At 37.7% G+C, this 19,680-nt stretch overlaps 1 protein-coding gene across 4 annotated transcripts in view; it reads left to right on the top strand.

Annotated features, from left to right (window-relative positions):
- GRIP1 (glutamate receptor interacting protein 1) overlaps window positions 1-19,680 on the top strand; it is a gene marked incomplete at both ends in the record, with an annotated part of 692,303 nt that overhangs the window by 241,016 nt on the left and 431,607 nt on the right. The window lies entirely within an intron of this gene.

Raw genomic sequence — 19,680 nt, 5'->3', positions numbered from 1 at the left:
TAGAATAAAAGGGTGGTAAGCTTAATCATGAGACAAGTGATATAGCAATATGTAATGAACATAAGTGGCTGAGGATCTAGTTTTTTTAAAATTTCAAATGTTTTCAAGATTCTGTAAGAAGTTCAGTCTTTCAGCATCAGAATTCTTATTTGTTGTCCTATTTGCATTGGTATAACATAAAAATAAGGCTGTTAATAATGTTAGAATAATCACTTGAAAATTCTAAGATGTTGCCAATGAAAGGTTTTGAGGCTAGATTTTAAAATAATAGCCTCAAGTTTTGGTGTTTACTTAAAACATGCCAGCATGGTTTTTTGTAACAGCAAGGGATTTGAAGAGTCATACAAGTTTGGTTTCAAATACTGAATCCATAATGTATTGAGTCTTTAAATGGGCATGTTTATGAATATTGGCACCTATAAAACGGGCTTATTTTACCTAGCTGACTAGGTTATTGTAAAAAGAAAATGAAATTTCGATAGAGCCTGTAGTATAGTCAATACACAGGAATTGAGTGCTCCTCAGAGGCCAGGCTCCGTGCTCAGTACCAGGGTAACAAAGATGAATAGAATACTGGTTCTTTGCTGAACAGACTTTGAAATCAGCTCCAGGCAAGACCAAATACGGTCTCAGTCACAACAGAGAATAATAATGCTGTACTAAAGTAAGTGAGGGGAGATAAATTAGGAATCCTCCAATACTTATTCACCCACTCTTTGGTGAACTCCCACATTTTAGCTACACACATGGGTACTCAGCTGGAGAAACCCCATTTCCCTTCCTTGCTTTGAGTACAGTGTGGCCATATAACGATGGCAGCAGGCAGAAGTAGTATGTGCGATTTACTCGTTCTGTGTTTAAAAGGAAACTTTACCATTTTTCTCCTTCTCTGGGCTGAGACTTGGCCATAGCAGTGGTGAGCCAAACTCAGGGCTATAAGGAGAGCACGCCAAGCTATACCATTTCAGATAGAAGGAACCCAGATCCCTGGGTGACTTACATAGCAGCACTGCCTGCCACCCGCTTTCCCCAATCCCAGCCACCATCCACCAGCACGGACCCTAATATGAAAAAGAATACCTCCATCGTGATTCAGCACTCTTAACCAATTTGCTAGTGTCCTGATTAATAGAGTAAGCTCAGGACACTGTAACTCCTAGACCTGGACCACTTGGAAGAGATGGGGGAGGGTGAGCCCAAGACAAGCCTTCCTGGAGGAAGGGCTCCCTGACCTGGGTTTTGAAGGGTTGTTTTGAGTTGGAAAACACTCCTCCCCAGGTGGTCTGACCCCCCCTCTTAGGAACCCCTCCGCCATGAGAATCACTGATACGATGCCATATAGTGAGACTTTAGTATGATTCCAGTGGAGGACTGCATGAAATAGGAATTGCTTCATTCTTTAAACAAATGTGTATGGAGCACTTACTATATACACATAAATAAAGAATATAAATATCCAATGTGGAACCTTCTTACCGATTTTCTTTGTTTATTTACTTTTTCTACAAACTTGTCACCCCTCCCTCCCCCACATAAGCTTCATTAAGATGTGCTCTTTGTCTGTTTGTTAATTTTTTTGGTATCAGTTGTACACAATGCCATTGTTCACACAGTTAGCATTCAATAAATTCTTTATAGAAAGAGCCAATGAATAAAGATGAATAAAAGGAATAATCTATGCTTAGACATTCAGCCCACCGCAATAAATAGGACAGTTTTGCCCTTGAACTCACAGTTAACTAAGCAGATCATTACAAGTTTGTGTAAAGAGCAGCTGTGATAGCGTCGATGAAGATGTTCTACCTTTGAAACTCGGACAGTCGTTACTGTACAAAATAATTGAATTTTATTTCTTTAATAATGTATTACAAAATGAGCTCATGCTTAGATATCCTTGTCCTTAAGTGGGCTCTGAACAGTTCAACTTTAACTATATCACTAAAATAGCTACATCACTTCTTGAGAGTTTGAAGTCAGTAGGGTACTGCTTAGGGAAAGAAATGTACTCAGTGATGTACCAGTGACATGAAAGAACAGTTAATATGGATATGGATAACTGACTTGCAGTGCCCCCAAGGATCAGATGCAAGTCATGACTAAGACTAACACCTTGGGCCCTACAGGATAAAGCTTCCATGCTGGGGAGTAGTGTGTATTCCACCGTTAAAGAATATTTCTTTAGTTCATATCTGTCAATTTTAATGTTTGATTAGTCAAAGGAAAATTTTTTCCTGGATGTAAAACCTGCGTCAATAATTTGCCTTTTCAATAATTTGTAATTGAAAAGTGTTATTGTGTAACAATTTTAAAACTTAAATAAATATTCAACACAAAGTTTTCACATACTACGTGGGATTTTGGCATCGAAACTATAAAGTATGTTATGAGTGTTTTTTTCTGTATGTTTTCATGTTGTATCTTTATTACATTTACTGAGTAACTGATAAATGCATATGACAAATGAAATGACAGTATTATGAAACCAAATATGTTTAAATAAAGAAAGCTTCCTCTTTACATATAATCTAAAAATGAAGGTAAATGCTGATAAATACAGTAGTTACCTAGCACTCTGTAGCACTCAGTACTCATTTGATTTCCCAAACCCCTGTATAATCTGATGATTTCTTCAAAGTATTTCCTTGGTTTCATTGAAATTGATGCAAACTGTTTAAGGAAATTTTCCATTAACAAATGAAAGCAGAATCAAGTTTCTCAAAAAAATCGAACGCACAAAAAAAATACTCCTTATCTTTAGAAGACTTTTCTTGAATAACTCCTAATTGGGTCTCTAATTTGATTCCCTCTAATCACTAATTATTTGTGTTGTTTATTCAATAAAGCATAGAGCCACCTGCCTAAACAGTAGTACATATAGCCTAAGTTTGCTAGTCTGCAAACTGACGAATAAACTAAGCCAGTTCATCCATCTGTGGAATATTTCAAGGTCGACCATCCATTGGCTAAAAGATTTTGAGTTAAAAAGACAGTGGAGGACAGTGCTTACAGTTTGATAATGTCTGCTTACTGAGCGTGAAATGAAATTTAACTGTGGCATGTCTGCATTTGTAAATTTATTGTGGTTGTTTAGGCTTCTTGCAAAATGAAATGTCAGGCAGTCATTCTGAGGTTCCAAATATATTAGGCTTCAAAGGGCTTGAGTGAATGAGATTATTCTTTCAGTTTTAAAAGATTTTTTTCTATTTTTTCCATCATGTAAAATTAATATATTCAATCAATAACTACTGTGGGATAAGCATAGGAGAGTTAAAAATTAAAACTTAAAAATAATTTCCAAATTGGAAATTCTGAATGTGCCATGTGAATATTATAGGGGTTTCAGAAATTTGCAAAGTATCAGAATTCATATGTTCCCTGAAGATGGATTGTAGATAGAAAGATTTAGACTAGGAAGTCTCTTCTAGCTGCAAGATGTTATTATTTTTATACAGCTAGGTGCTTTCAAGTGATGAAAAAAAACTAGTGCTGATTATGAAGTCCTTTTAGGTAATAGTGAGAATTCATGTGATCTATTTAAGCTCCATATTGATGGTTCTGAACAATATATTACCAAATGGCTTCTATTGCCTGGGAATTCATTCATACTTCCTTCCGCCATCCCTCTGTCCCCTACTCCCTTCCTCCCCCAACCTCCCTCCCCCTCCTCCGCTGCCCCCCCCTTCTTCTCCTTTCTTTCTCCTACTTGCATTCTTTCATGTGCTTCTTGGCCATCTGGATGTCTTCTTTAGAGAAGTGTCTATTTAGGTCTTCTGCCCAGTTTTTGATTGGGTGGTTTGTTTTTTTAATATTGAGCTGCGTGAGCTGTTTATATATTTTGGAGATTAATCCTTTGTCCGTTGATTCATTTGCAAATATTTTCTCCCATTGTGAGGGGTGTCTTTTCATCTTACTTATGGTTTCCTTTGCTGTGCAAAAGCTTTTAAGTTTCATTAGGTCCCATTTCTTTATTTTTGTTTTTGTTTCCATTACTCTAGGAGGTGGATCAAAAAATATGTTGCTGTGATTTATGTCAAAGAGTGTTCTTCCTATGTTTTCCTCTAAGAGTTTTATAGTGTCCGGTCTTATATTTAGGTCTCTAATCCATTTTGAGTTTATTTTTGTGTATGGTGTTAGGGAGTGTTCTAATTTCATTCTTTTACATGTAGCTGTCCAGTTTTCCCAGCATCACTTATTGAAGAGACTGTCTTTTCTCCATTTTATATCCTTGCCTCCTTTGTCATAGATTAGTTTACCATAAGTGCATGGCTTTATCTCTGGACTTTTTATCCTGTTCCATTGATCTATATTTCTGTTTTTGTGCCAGTACCATATTGTCTTGATTACGGTAGCTTTGTAGTATAGTCTGAAATCAGGGAGTCTGATTCCTCCAGCTCTGTTTTTTTCACTCAAGACTGCTTTGGCTATTCGGGGTCTTTTGTGTCTCCATACAAGTTTTAAGATTTTTTGCTCTAGTTCTGTAAAAAATACCATTGGTAATTTGATAGGGATTGCATTGAATCTGTAGATTGCTTTGGGTAGTATAGTTATTTTCACAATGTTGATTCTTCCAGTCCAAGAGCATCTCGCCATCTTTTGGTATCATCTTTAATTTCTTTCATCAGTGTCTTACAGTTTCCTGCATACAGGCCTTTTGTCTCCTTAGGAAGGTTGATTCCTAGGTATTATATTCTTTTTGTTGCAGTGGTAAGTGGGAGTGTTTCCTTAATTTCTCTTTCAGATTTTTCATCATTAGTGTATAGGAATGCAAGAGATTTCTGTGCATTAATTTTGTATCCTGCAACTTTACCAAATTCATTGATTAGCCCTAGTAGTTTACTGGCGGCATCTTTAGGATTCTCTATGTATAGTATGTCATCTGCAAACACTGACAGTTTTACTTCTTCTTTTCCAGTTTGTATTCCTTTTATTTGTTTTTCTTCTCTGATTGCTGTGGTTAGGACTTCCAAAACTGTGTTGAATAATAGTGGTGAGAGTGGACATCCTTGTCTTGTTCCTGATCTTAGAGGAAATGCTTTCAGTTTTTCACCATTGAGAATGATGTTTGCTGTGGGTTTGTTGTATATGGCGTTTATTATGTTGAAGTCAGTTCCCTCTATGCCCACTCTCTGGAGAGTTTTTATCATAAATGGGTGTTGAATTTTGTCAAATGCTTTTTATGCGTCTATTGAGATGATGATACGGTTTTTATTCTTCAGTTTGTTAATATGGTGTATCACATTGATTGATTTGCATATATTGAAGAATCCTTGCATCTCTGGGGTAAATCCCACTTGATCATGGTATGTGATCCTTTTAATGTGTTGTTGTATTCTGTTTGCTAGTATTTTGTTGAGGATTTTTGCATCTATATTCGTCAGTGATATTGGTCTCTAATTTTCCTTTTTTGTAGTATCTTTGTCTGGTTTTGGTATCAGGGCGATGGCGGCCTCATAGAATGAGTTTGGGAGTTTTCCTTCCTCTACAATTTTTTGGAAGAGTTTGAAAAGGATGGGTGTTAGCTCTTCTCTAAATGTTTGATAAAATTCACCTGTGAAGCCACCTGATCCTGGACTTCTGTTTCTTGGAAGATTTAAAATCACAGTTTCAATTTCATTACCTGTGCTTGGTCTGTTCATATTCTCTATTTCTTCCTGGTTCAGTCTTGGAAGGTTATACCTTTCTAAGATTTTGTCCGTTTCTTCCAGGTTGTCCATTTTATTGGCATAGAGTTGCTTGTAGTACTCTTTTAGGATGCTTTGTGTTTCTGCGGTGTCTGTTGTAACTTCTCCTTTTTCATTTCTAATTTTATTGATTTGAGTCCTCTCCCTCTTTTGCTTGATGAGTCTAGCTAATGGTTTATCAATTTTGTTTATCTTCTCAAAGAACTAGCTTTTAGTTTTATTGATTTTTGCTATTGTTTTCTTTGTTTCTATTTCTTTTATTTCTGCTGTGATCTTTATGATTTCTTTCTCTCTGCTAACTTTGGGTTTTGTTTGTTCGTCTTTCTCTAGTTCCTTTAGGTGTTAGGTTAGATTGTTTATTTGAGATTTTTCTTGTTTCTTGAGGTAGGCTTGTACTGCTATAAATATCCCTCTTAGAACTGCTTTTGCTGCATCCCATAGGTTTTGGATCATCGTGTTTTCATCGTCATTTGTCTCTAGGTATTTTTTGATTTCCTCTTTGATTTCTTCAGTGATCTCTTGGTTATTTAGTAATGTATTGTTTAGCCTCCATGTGTTTGTGTTTTTTACATTTTTTTCCCTGTAATTGATTTCTAATCTCATAACGTTGTGTTCAGAAAAGATGCTTGATATGATTTCAATTTTCTTAAATTTAGTGAGGCTTGATTTGTGACCCAAGATGTGATCTATCCTGGAGAATGTTCCATATGCACTTGAGAAGAAAGTGTAATTTGCTGTTTTTGGATGGAATGTCCTATAAATATCAATTAAATCTATCTTGTCTATTGTGTCATTTAATGCTTCTGTTTCCTTATTAATTTTCTGTTTGGATGATCTGTCCATTGGTGTAAGTGAGGTGTTAAAGTCCCCCACTATTATTGTGTTACTGTCGATTTCCTCTTTTAGAGCTGTTATCAGTTACCTTATGTATTGAGGTGCTCCTGTGTTGGGTGCATATATATTTATAGTTGTTATATCTTCTTCCTGGATTGATCCCTTGATCATCACCTAGTATTCTTCCTTGTCTCTTGTAACATTCTTTATTTTAAAGTCTAAATTTTAAAGCATTGCTACTCCAGCTTTCTTTTGATTTCCATTTGCATGGAATATCTTTTTCCATCCCCTCACTTTCAGTCTGTTTGTGTCCCTAGGTCTGAAGTGGGTCTCTTGTAGACAGCATATATATGGGTCTTGTTTCTGTATCCATTCAGCAAGCCTGTGTCTTTTGGTTGGAGCATTTAATCCATTCACATTTAAGGTAATTATTGATATGAATGTTCCTATGACCATTTTCTCAATTGTTTTGGGTTTGTTTTTGTAAGTCCTTTTCCTCTCTTGTGTTTCCCACTTAGAGAAGTTCCCTTAGCATTTGTTGTAGAGCTGGTTTGGTGGTGCTGAATTCTCTTAGCTTTTGCTTGTCTGTAAAGCTTTTGATTTCTCCATTGAATCTGAATGAGATCCTTGCTTGGTAGAGTAATCTTGGTTGTAGATTCTTCCCTTTCATCACTTTAAGTATATCGTGCCACTCCCTTCTGGCTTGTAGAGTTTCTGCTGAGAAATCAGCTGTTAACCTTATGGGAGTTCCCTTGTATGTTATTTGTCATTTTTCCCTTGCTGCTTTCAATAATTTTTCTTTGTCTTTAATTTTTGCCAATTTGATTACTATGTGTCTCGGTGTGTTTCTCCTTGGGTTTATCCTGTATGGGACTCATTGCGCTTCCTGGACTTGGGTGGCTATATCCTTTCCCATGTTAGGGAAGTTTTTGACTATAATCTCTTCAGATATTTTCTCAGGTCCTTTCTCTCTTCTCCTTCTGGGACCCCTATAATGTGAATGTTGTGGCATTTAATGTTGTCCCAGAGGTCTCTTAGGCTGTCTTCATTTCTTTTCATTGTTTTTTCTTTATTCTGTTCTGCAGCAGTGAATTCCACCATTCTGTCTTCCAGGTCACTTATCCGTTCTTCTGCCTCAGTTATTCTGCTATTGATCCCTTCTAGTGTAGTTTTCATTTCAGTTATTGTGTTGTTCATCTGTGTTTGTTTGTTCTTCAGTTCTTCTAGATCTTTGTTAAACATTTCTTGCATCTTCTTGATCTCTGCCTCCATTCTTTATCCGAGGTCCTGGGTCATCTTCACTATCATTATTCTGAATTCTTTTTCTGGAAGGTTGCCTATCTCCATTTCATTTAGTTGTTTTTCTGAGGTTTTATCTTGTTCCTTCATCTGGTACACAGCCCTCTGCCTTTTCATCTTGTGTCTCTTTTTGTGAATGTGGTTTTTGTTCCACAGGCTGCAGGATTGTAGTTCTTCTTGCTTCTGCTGTCTGCCCTCTGGTGGATGAGGCTATCAAGAAAAGTCTATTTTTAAATGCCATACACTTATTTGTTTATTTTTCTTGTTGGTTGATTCCTTTTCCCAGAGCATTGCATTTCAAAAAGCTTAGGTTTGTTTGTTTGTTTTTTTTAATCAATTCATTTGGCTATAGGAACATTCTCTTGGTCTCTAAAATAGTTTCCTGTAGTCTCACTTCTTTTTTGAATTATGATGACTCATCTAATTTAAATTTCTCTTCTTTTCTTTCCTGTAAGTGCTTTGCCGTATGATTCATCTTAGCTTCTTGACCTTTTCCTCTTAAACTCATTTCTTAGACCCCTAATTCTAGCTGTCATTTATAGGCACACTTGTCTGGTTTGCTATCAAAGTACTTACACGTTGTTGATTTTTTTAGGAGTTGTTTATCCAACTTGGATTAACCTGTGTTCTTACCTCTCTTCTTTACTTTTATTATTAAATCTTTGGCTGGTTCATTCCTTTGTTTATGCATTTATTTGCTCAATTATTTCTCACATATGTATTATGCACTCAGTATTTATTAAGTAGTGGGTATGCAGCAGGAGGCAGAGGAAATTCCAAGCCATCTTTCTACTTGATATTAGCTTTAGTTATAAGTTTAGTGAAGAGTTTGAAACCATTAGCTTAAAAGGGCTTTTGGAGTGTCTATAGCTTTAAAGATTTTTATTTATTCACTCTATAAAATGTATTTAGCACCTGTGACATGCTAGATACTTAATGCATGCCAGCTCTAACCAATCTTTAGAACTGGCCTTATTTCATATTCTTGCTGGCCGATTTTGGTGTTTAATACGGTTTCAGGAAGGATACTTTAAAGGCCCTTGTATAATTTAAATAGTATGTTTCCTTGAACCATGAAGAGTATGTGCTCATCTCACACTAAATCTGATTCATTCATTCGACTAATGCTTATGGTTTGTGTATATTGCCAGGCACTGTTCACAGCTGGGAAACAGAGCAGTGTACATGAGGGTAAACGTCGCTCTTCTCACAGAGATCATATTCTAGAAGAGAAAAAAAACAGATAACATACGAGTAATCACATTGTGAAACAAAGTAATTTCTGACAGGGAGAAGTGACAGGGTGGTACGATGGAAAGTGACTGTGGGGCTATATCACAATGGGGGAATCTGGGGTGGCCTCACCAGGAAGAGACAAAAGTTGAGCTGAAGCCTAAATAATACAAAAAGATCCATCCGTGCAAACATCTGGGGGCAGTACATCTGGTGCAGAGTGAACAGGAAGGACAAAGACCCTGGGCTTCACATTTTGCCAGGGACAGGAAAAGATCACTGTGGAAGGTAATATGAGTAGATGCTAAAGAGGTAGGCAGGGGCCAGCTCAACTTGGGTTTTAAATGCCCTGATAAGAATTGTTGAGTTTTACTTTACGTGTATTAGGAGCACCTAGAATTCATTGCAGAGTTTGAAGAAGGGTAGTGACATTATCTGATGTATGTTTAAGATGGTCATTCTGATTGTTGTATGGAAAACAGAGCAAGAGTAGAAGTAGGGTGCCTAGTTAGAAAGGATGCTGGCTGGCTTTAGGGGTGGCAGTGGAGCATAGATAGGTAGGCTTGGGAGATATCTATCTATCTCTATATATATTTAATTGAAGTGTAGTTGACTTACAATGTTGTGTTAATTTCTGCTGTACAGCAAAGTGACTCACTTATAGGCATATATACATATATATATTCTTTTCCATATTCTTTTCCATTATAGTTTGTCACAGGATATTGAATATAGTTCCCTGTGCTGTACGGTAGGACCTTCTTGTTTATCCATCTTATATATAATAGTTTGCATCTGCTAATAGGTTTGGGATATATTTTGAAGGTATAGCTGATAAATTTGATATGGGTAGTCTAAAGGAGAGGAATCAAGGATGACTCTGGTTCCTGGTTTGAACAGCTAGAAGGATAATACTCTTTACTAAGAAGGGACCTATGATGAGAGGTACAGGATTGAGGGCTGTGCCTAGAGTTTCTGACCTTGTTATCTTGGACATGCCTATCATGCATCTTAGCATAGAGTTGGATACGGTTAAGTGAATCTGGAGCTTAGTGGGGGCATAGCATATGGGTGAGAGCATAAAAGCATTCTCCTTTTATTTAATACCACAGTGCCAATAACAAATTGTACTAAGATACTTTCTGTGTTTATTTAGCCTTGTTTCCATCAGCATCCAGCAATGAAATACTTAAAAGGCATAAGGTACTACGTATCTGTTTGGTATACTGTACCTCCATTTGGTAAAATCAGTGCAGAAAAAAATTAATTTAGGCATATACTAGATATTATGCACACTTGCAAAACTAATTTGGTTATTTTGAAAGACTTAGCAACAAACTCTACACTTCACATCATTCTTCTTGAAAACAATGATCGAATAGGTGCTATTCTTTTTTCAGGTATATTTTATACAAAACAGATTCCAGCCTTTCCTGATAAGATTTTACATTTTGTTTTCACCAGGAAGCTAAACTTCCTGACATGAAATACTTAGTTAGAATCAGTGAAACTTAAATAGGTAGACCAGAATTTCTTTCCTTGGGTTGGCCTTTGAGCTACATGGATTATGAAATTATTCTCTCATAATCCGTAATTCCAGAAACATCCAATTCCAAAAACATCTACCAGAGGTTAAAAATAAATAACATAGAGAAAGGCAGAAATGGGTTTATTTTCAATGTCCAAAGTAAGTAAGGAGTGTGTGTTGTTTTTTTCTTAAGCCATAGTGTCAAAAGCCTAATTTAGTTTTTCTAACACGTAGCCATTGCTGATCCTCAAACTGAAGAGAATCTTTCACATCCCGACATCCTTAATTTCTGGAGGACCCGAATAGGATTCTCCTCATGGGTGCATTGTGTGTCAAGGTGCACATTCTTGGATCGACGGGAACAATGATCAGTGTCAGTCACGATCTGGGACAATTTCCTTGACATTTCCTAGGTGGTCACTGGTCTATTTCTTAGGCTCCCCCAATGTGTATTTGGGCCAACTCAGTGCCTGGGACTGGGTGCTCAAGTGGTTGCAGTCAGAACTGAAAGAAACCTCAGAACTTACCTAAGACTTCATCCATTCATTCCAGCTTTAAACATGTATTGAACATCTACTCTGTGCCCAGTGCTCTGCCAGAGACCAGAGATCCAAACATCAATAAGATATGGCTCTTGTTCTGTGTACCTCCCTGTCCAGAAAGAAAGACAGATTTTTTAAAAGGGGCCTTTGTAATACAGCGTGAACTGCACTAGATGAGTCGGCAATGGTATCCTAGTCAGCATGCACTAATATGGCTGCATCAGGAGCCCCTCCCAAATCCAGTGGTTTCCAACAATAGTCATTCCTATTCTCCCACTCACGGGTGTGCCCGGAGTGGGTTGCAATTGGGTTAACTACGGCTGGGCCCAACCTGGCAGCTCTGCTTCAGACTGCTAAGCAGCGGTGGGCTTAGATCCGCTCCGTGTCTCTCATTCAGGTCTGTCTCCCCTTTAAGTGACAGTGACTTACTGGCTGTGTTCCCTTGCAGCATCTCAGGGAGGTCAAGGCAGCAAGCCTAAATCTGGGCTTTAATGCCTCCACTCACACCCCTGTCTTCTTCATGCACTGTTAGCCCAGTGGGACCGGACATGGTTTTATTTCCACTATACAACAGCTTTCCCACTCTTGGTGAGCAGGGTTATGCAAATCTAGTCTCTTCAGCCGTCCTTCAGTCAAGTATTCATTCATCCATTTATTCACTCTTCATTGCATCTTTCATCTGCTCATCAGACATAGAGCATGTTCTCGCAACTGAGGATACAAAGGTGAAAAAATCACCACGACATTTAGGCAGTTTTCTCAAACTTTTTTGCACTAAGAGAATTTGAAACACAAATGCATTCCCCTTGCAGATTTTTAACTTCACATCTGAAGTTTTTCATCATACTTTTTCCTCATTTATATGTTTATGAAATAGATCATTTCTAGCGCATTATACATTTTAGATAAATCTGTAAGATCATTCATTTGAATGTATACAGTGACATCAAAATTACTACAGCAATTTGTTATAATCATCTTTTAAAAGATACTGTACTGTTCAAGTAGAAGAACTCTTGAGAGGAAGCATAGCATGATAGTGAAGAGCATAAACTCTAAACTGCCTGGTTTATTATTAGGAGGTTTATATCTATTAAATTATCTAAGTAATGGTTATATGATGTACGAATTTCATTTCGCAGTAGTAAATATGCCACCCTCAGCTGTGCGGCGGAGAGCAAGTTATTTAAGTATTCTGTATCTCCTTTCCTCACCTACAAATAAGGGTAAAGGACTGTGCCACCTTCATAAAATTGTCGGCAGGATGAAATGAATACACGAAGTTCTTGGAGACAGGCTCAGAGCAATAGATATTTAAATTTGTTGTTGTTGTTATTATGATGAAGGTTAATTGACTGAAAACAGCCTTATAGGAAACAGGAGCAAAGGCAGTTTTTCATAAGTAAATGAAATATATACTTATAATTTTCCCTGAAATAAAACAAGGGTAGCACATCAAATAATAAAAATATGCATGCCATTTTACGTATCTCAAATGAGTAGTAATGACTACCGTGCATTAACTGACTAGACTTTTGAGTCAAAGGATGTTGTGAGGAGGTAAAGTTACGTTACCGGAGGCAGAAGCAAAGAGCCGTCAGAGTGCGGAGGACACGTCCTTTATTCTGCTCCAGGCGAGGGTCCGCGGTGCATCAAGAAGACACAGGTCTAAGGCTGGGCCTTGTAGGATTTCTAGAATCTGGTGCAAACGTTGGGTTTGAATGTCGGTGGGGATTAGAGAGGCTGAGAATGATGTCTGAAATCTTTTCTAACATCAATATTTTGTGAATCTAAATTCCTAAAAAAAATTTAATTAGATTACCTATCTTTAGTTAACTAAGGTATCTTGGCATTTTTATCATATTAATGCAAAAAAAAAAAAAGATTTATTGAGCATCTACTATCTGCCAGGAGCAATAAGTGCCTATCTCTGTGTGGATGTGTCTCCTTACCCACAGATAAGTATGCCTGAGGAGAGTATAGAAAACATTTACTTGTACACTGAAAGCATTTTACTTCAGGCTCTGATGTGCCCTGTTTCGACCATGAGCTATTGTTTTGCTGTTTATTTTTTTTAACAGTGAAAACAAGTGTTTTCATTACTGAGATAAATGTACGAACTGGAGTGTTGGTTGAGCTGCTGCAGGGCTTTGGTGACTTTATCTAGAATGACTTAATTCTCGTATACCAGCAGACGTTGTTTTCCTTCTAGTAAACCTAAGCGTAGTTACTGGCAGAATAATAATTTAAATGCCTTGCATGTGGTATGAAGAACTTATTTTTAATCTGAAGCATTCATTTTGGAACTTAGTTTCTCTTAAATTTTACACAAATTCATGAAGAGCAAGAAGACAGGAAGGATTAGTATTACACCACTCATATTTCTTAGGATATTACCTGTCTTCGAATATCAACTGCTGAAATAGCTAAGTGTTAAAATTAGTCTTCACACTTCACAGTATCTTAAACGGGGAGAACAAAGGTGGGGCAGGGGGTAGGTACTACACACATAGGAAGAAGAATCCCAGGGGTAGGGCAGCATTTGCTTGGTTAATTTATAATTTAGCTCAGTGGTTGTCAGAAGGAACAACCCATTGTTCCTTCCAAAAACCTATTGAAAATGTAGAGGGACATTTTGGATTGTCACAACGCTGAGTAAGGTTGGAGGGAAGGGGAGGGTAGCCAGCATTTTGTGGATGGAGGCTTGGGGTGCTAGAAGTACTGAAATGAGGGAGAAATGCTGACAGACCGTCCTGCATCTTTATAACATTCAAATATCTCTATGAATAAATATTCCTGTAGGTGAAAGCTTATTTATAATTCTTTGAGCCTAGAAACTAATACTGTTGTATGCAGAGGCATACGTACTGTTATATAGAGAGGCATACATCTGTTTTTTAAACAGACTTTACCTTTTAGAGCAGTTTTAGGCTCACAGCAAAATTGAGCAGACGGTACAGAGAGTTCCCATCTACCCTCCTACCCCCCTCGCACGCATAGAATCCCCTCTTATCAGTGTCCCCCACCAGAGCGCTCCATGTGTTACAATCCATGAACCTACGCTGACACATCACTATCACCCAGAGCCCATTAGGTTTCCTTCTTGTTGTTGTACATTCTATGAGTTTGGACAAATGCATAATAACATGTACCTAGTATTGTAGTACCATACAGAGTAGTTTCACTGCGCTAAAAACGCTATGTGCTCTGCCTATTCATCCCTCCCTCCCTCCCAGCTGACTTCTAGCAACCGCTGATCTTTTTACTGTTTCCATAGTTTTGCCTTTTCCAGTATGTCCTATGATTGGAATCATACGGAATGTAGCCTTTTCACGTTGACTTCTTTCCCTTAGTAATACGCATTTAAAGTTCCCTTACGTCTCATCCTGGCTTGATGGCTCATTTTTCTTTGGTGCTGAATAATATTCCATTATCTGATGTATCAGAGCTTATTTATTCACTCACCTATGGAAGGACAACTGGGTTGCTTCCAAGTTTTGGCAATTCTGAATAAAGCTGTCATAAACATCCGAGTGCAGATCTTTGTGTGGACCTAAGTTTTAAACTCTTTGGGGTAAATACCAAGGAGTGTGATTGATGAATTGTATGGTAAGAGTATGTTCAGTTTTGTAAGAAACTGCCAAACTGTCTTCCAAAATGGCTGTACCATTTTGCATTCCCACCAGCAATGACTGAGAGTTCCTGTTGCTCCACATCCTCGTAGGCATTTGGTGTTGTCGGTGTTCCAGATTTTGGCCATTCTAATAGGGGTAACGGGTATCTCATTATTGCTTTCATTTGCATTTCCTTGATGCCCTATGATGTGGAACATTTTTTCATCTGCTTGTTTGTTGTCTGTAAATCTTGCTGAGGTGTCTATTAAAGTCATAGCCCCACTTTTCAATTGGGCAGTTTGTTTTCTTCTTGTTGAGTTTTAAGGGTTCTTTGTATATTTTGGATAATCGTCACTTATGTGATGTGTCTTTTGCAAATAGTTTCTCCCAGTCTGTGATTTGTCTTTTCACTCTTTTGACATGAGATATTTTTCAGTTTTAGTATATGGTGAACATACTAATTTTTACTGTGCTATCTGTGACTCTACCCTTTTAGTTTCTGTAAATTGTATGGAATGGCTTTTGATCATCTCTCAAATTTGAAATTGTTTATTAGAAGTAGGTGCAAGGATCCAGCTTCGTCTTCTGGTGTGGTAAGTGTCCTCAGATGACTAATTGAAATATCTATTGTTAAATATATACCTAAATATAGATTATTATTAAGACGCTTTATGTTGAAATTATTTATATATGGGTTGCATGATCTATAAATTTCATTTAGACTAATAATAGGGCATATTAAAAATCTCTGCTGCAGTAAAGTGGTGTTGGGTCTGACAGGGTCATTTCCAGGGCCCAGAGCGTTTTCCCTGCCTGCTCTGCCGTCTTCAGTATGTCCGAGTGTCTCCCCTCAGGTCCCAGGGAGTCTGCTGCAGTTTTGGGCATCACATGCAAACACCATGGCATCTAAAAGGGCCAGATTGATGTAATGTCTCAAAGATTTCTCTAATAGATTCGATGTCCCATACTACTACTCAGAAAATACTCTAACAACTACTCAATCTAAATCAACACAGAAGGGCCCTACTAATCAAGAGATCTAGGGAAGATCGTAAATCGAAGATTTAATCTCAATAGTTGATCTGTTCCTCTTTTCCTAAAAGGCAGTAGAGAATCTAATTCAGAAGAGTATGGAAACCATGAAAATGCTCTTCAGGCAATTATCTACTTCCCAGAAAGAAAAGATTTCGCTGTTTTAAAAAAAAAAAATTGCTGGTATGTGTTTGCTATTCTTGGTTGAAGCACATTTTGTTGACTAATTCAACCTGCTTTATCTCCCCATTTTCCCATGTGAACAAATATTTTTCTAAGAAAGTTAATTTTATAGTTTAGTGAACATTTAGTTCAACTGAAACCAATTTGTCATAGTAATCTTTTTTCTTTACATGAAAATATAAGGGAGCTGAAATTTCTCTTAAATGTAGTGTTTTGGAATTGGCAGGATAATACCTCAACCAAGGTTCACAAGCGTAAAAGCCTACAGGGGCCAGGTGGTAACTGGATGAGAGAATTGGGCCCAGGAGAGGGGACTGTGGCTAAGTGGAAAGCACATGTTTATTTATGGTTGACAGCCACCGCTCAGTTCTAATCCATAGTTGCCATGTTGGAACTTGGCCCAGAGTTGCCAGATCTTTGACTTCACAAGGAAAAAAAATGCTAATGTCTGATTTATTTGTGAAATTCCTGACTTTTAGATATTGGCCCAGTTAAAAAAAAAACTCTAATGTGAGCCAAACGAAACACAATTGTGGGAGTTGCTTGTTCTGTCAACTGCTATTTGCAGCCTCTAAACCATCCCATCTGTTTAGACTGTAGGGTACAGTCACTGGGGAATAGCACCACTTAACCAGTGTTTGCGTTATGGGGTGAAAGGGTGACTCTACAGAAACCGTAGTGTACTTAACTTGAATGGACTTGAACTTCACTCCACTAATTTATCAACTCTTGTGGTGTATTAGTTAATTATTGCAGTGCCTCAGTTCTTATAGATTTTAGGTTGCTAAATATGGAGTCTTCAGGATAGAACATGGGAAAAATTCTGGGCCCAGAATTATGGGCCCAGGATGATGGGTTAAAGAATCCTGTCCTCATGCACACCCCTCAGGCAGGGTAGCAAGTGTCTTGCCTTCTGTCTTTTGGATTGTGACACATACACAGTGCTCCTTTCTCCTTGCATCATACACTGCCACCTTTCTTCATTCTCTGTGACCCAGGTAGACTCCTCTAAATACCCGATTCCCTATTCCTGCTTCCCAAGCATCTATGATTTTTCATTAGGGCTGTCACCTCCTCTCCCATACCTCTCCAAATATATGGCCGAACTCAAAACTTTTCCCTAGCACCACCAAATCTCATCTTGTGTAATAATCATGTCATTATAATGACATACCAAAATGTTAACCTTTTGAATAAAATCCTACGAAACTAGGAAAATAACAGGAAGGTGCTTAAGCATAATTTCTGTGTATTTATGAGAACAGTTTCATATGTAGATACTTTTACTTTGCATTGTTTCTTGTTTAAAAATAGTTGCTTATCACCGCTTGGGAAACTCTCAGCCTCTTGAAATACTAAAATTAAAAATCAGTAAACTGTAATGAAATGTTTTAAGGTTGGTCTCTGGGAAAAGGATCTTCTGTTAAAGCATCATCTGGGGCTTCCCTAGTGGCGCAGTGGTTCAGAGTCCGCCTGCCGATGCAGGGGACACGGTTTGTGCCCCGGTCCGGGAAGATCCCACATGCCGCGGAGCGGCTGGGCCCGTGAGCCATGGCCACTGTGGCTGCGCGTCCGGAGCCTGTGCTCCGCAACGGGAGAGGCCACAATAGTGAGAGGCCCGCGTACTGCAAAAAAAAAAAAAAAAAAAAAAGCATCATCTGTTCTGTACAGTCAGCCCTTTCAGGTTGAACTGGGAACTAATAACTATAAAACTTAAATAATGTGGACTCCACAAATGTAGGAGTTATAGTAAGTCAGGGATAGTTGGGTAAAATTTGTTGCCTGCATAATTTCTGGGGGACAAGTGTATTTGACAGATTAATCATGTGACCCAGGATATATGTTTAGCCCAATTGAAAATGAAAGTCTGCTACTATTTTCAAACTCCATTTCAATAGCAAACGATGTACATAGAAAAAATTGATTCACTGAATGCAAATAAGAGATAATCTCTGAATTTGTATGAAAAAATACCTGGTACTAGGTAATACTTGGCAGTGTTACCTTCATGATCTTGGATAAACCAGTAAAACACCTTTGAACCTTCTTCCCTCATCCATAGGGATATCACCTCATTATAAAGGTCGTTGTTAGGATTAAATGAAATAAAAGGATATGTATTATTATTATCATTTATTTAGTGACTTATTCAAGATCCAGACTCCAGATCTTCACATATTTAGTTCGCTGTTTTTAAACTGTTCTAGTTTATTTTTTGAGAATAATAAATGATTTAAAACCTACAGACAAGTGATTTTTTTGTTTAAAGATGTTCGTAAAACATTTTATAGTATCTTTTTGTCAGCATCATTAAGTTTGTGTTTCTCTTCATGGGCTCACTCATAAGGCATAAAGAAGGGAAATCTCTAGGAAAAGGGAAATTCATGTAATCATTGAGCATAACTGTAAATCTAACTTTACATATTTCAGAGATGAAATGTTCTTGATTGATGAACTTTTACCTCTTCGAGTAAATGTCTCCCTACTCCATCATTAGCAGTTAATATCTGAAGATAGAGAACTGTCAGAAGCTAGAGGAGAGACAGATTGCCTGTGAATCTAAGAACAGATAAGGCAAAGTGCAATCACTTCCCTCTGGGATGTTCCTACAAACTTGATATTGCATAGATATTGAACAACCTTTATATAGTAAGAAGCTTTTTTAAAAGTTACATTTCTGGGAATATGGAGCTTCTGCAGAATATTATTAGTTTAGTAGGTAATATGCTAACATGTTTGATTCATTATATTGTAAACAAATCGAGTTTTTCCTGGTGTTAAAAGTTTGCATTCATTGGAAGATCTGAAAAAGAAACTGGAGAGAAAAAGATTATCCATGATTAACGCTGACCTGTCTAGACTTTAGTGTACCTCTTTCGTCTAGTCTGAAGTGTTTCTGATTGTCATACTTTAAAAAAAAAGGTTGTGATTATAGAGACAAAGGACGAACTGGGTGTGAGCATTTTTCAAAACTTCTCTCCCTCCTTACATCTTCATCAAGAACTAAATTTTATATACTATTTAGCCCATTTGTTTTCACATTTTTTAAAAAAGTATAACAACTCAGCTAGATTGATATTTGAGTTCAGTGTAAGCAGAAATTGGATTTTTTAATATTTCTTTCCCCCAAACCGTGCGGTTTCCTTTATTTGCTGATTATGGTATGCCATAACTAAGCCTATGAGAAACCTCTCTGTGAAGTGCATTTTAATATTTAGATCAAACAGCAATTGGAATACATTAATGCCCAGTGGGTAAATGTGTCATTTGAAAGCAGCTGCTGAGCCTTCTCCCTGCTGCTCCAATTAACACATACTGCACACTTTTGTCAGCAAGAGGCAGTGCATATGGATGAAACCACTTTGCAGCTCATTAATATGATATGCAGGAGTGAGCAAAGGATTAATCAATCTGCCCATTGCAAACAATACCTTGCCAAGACCCTTCCCAAGTACATGCTTTGCCCTAAAGGGTGCTAGGCTCTGGGGGGTGGGATTAGCAGGTAAGAAAACGTCCCTTGGGTCTCTAGCTTTGGTTCAGTCCATTGACTAACAAGTTTCCCCGCCCCTCTCTTCTCCTTCATCCCCCGCCCCTGATGATGGAGACAGTGGATAGTGGAATTCTAGTGCTGGGACTCCTCGCCTCTCAGTGGAATCTGTCGTTGAACTTTTTTTTGTTTTGTTTCAAAGCAATTTGAAGTACAAAGCTTTGCTGTTGATTTTTTCTCTTAGTCT

This window comes from Leucopleurus acutus (assembly GCF_964270905.1).
Source record: "Leucopleurus acutus genome assembly, chromosome: 11".
Taxonomy (NCBI): domain Eukaryota; kingdom Metazoa; phylum Chordata; class Mammalia; order Artiodactyla; family Delphinidae; genus Leucopleurus; species Leucopleurus acutus.
This window is presented reverse-complemented; position numbering and strand designations above follow the sequence as displayed.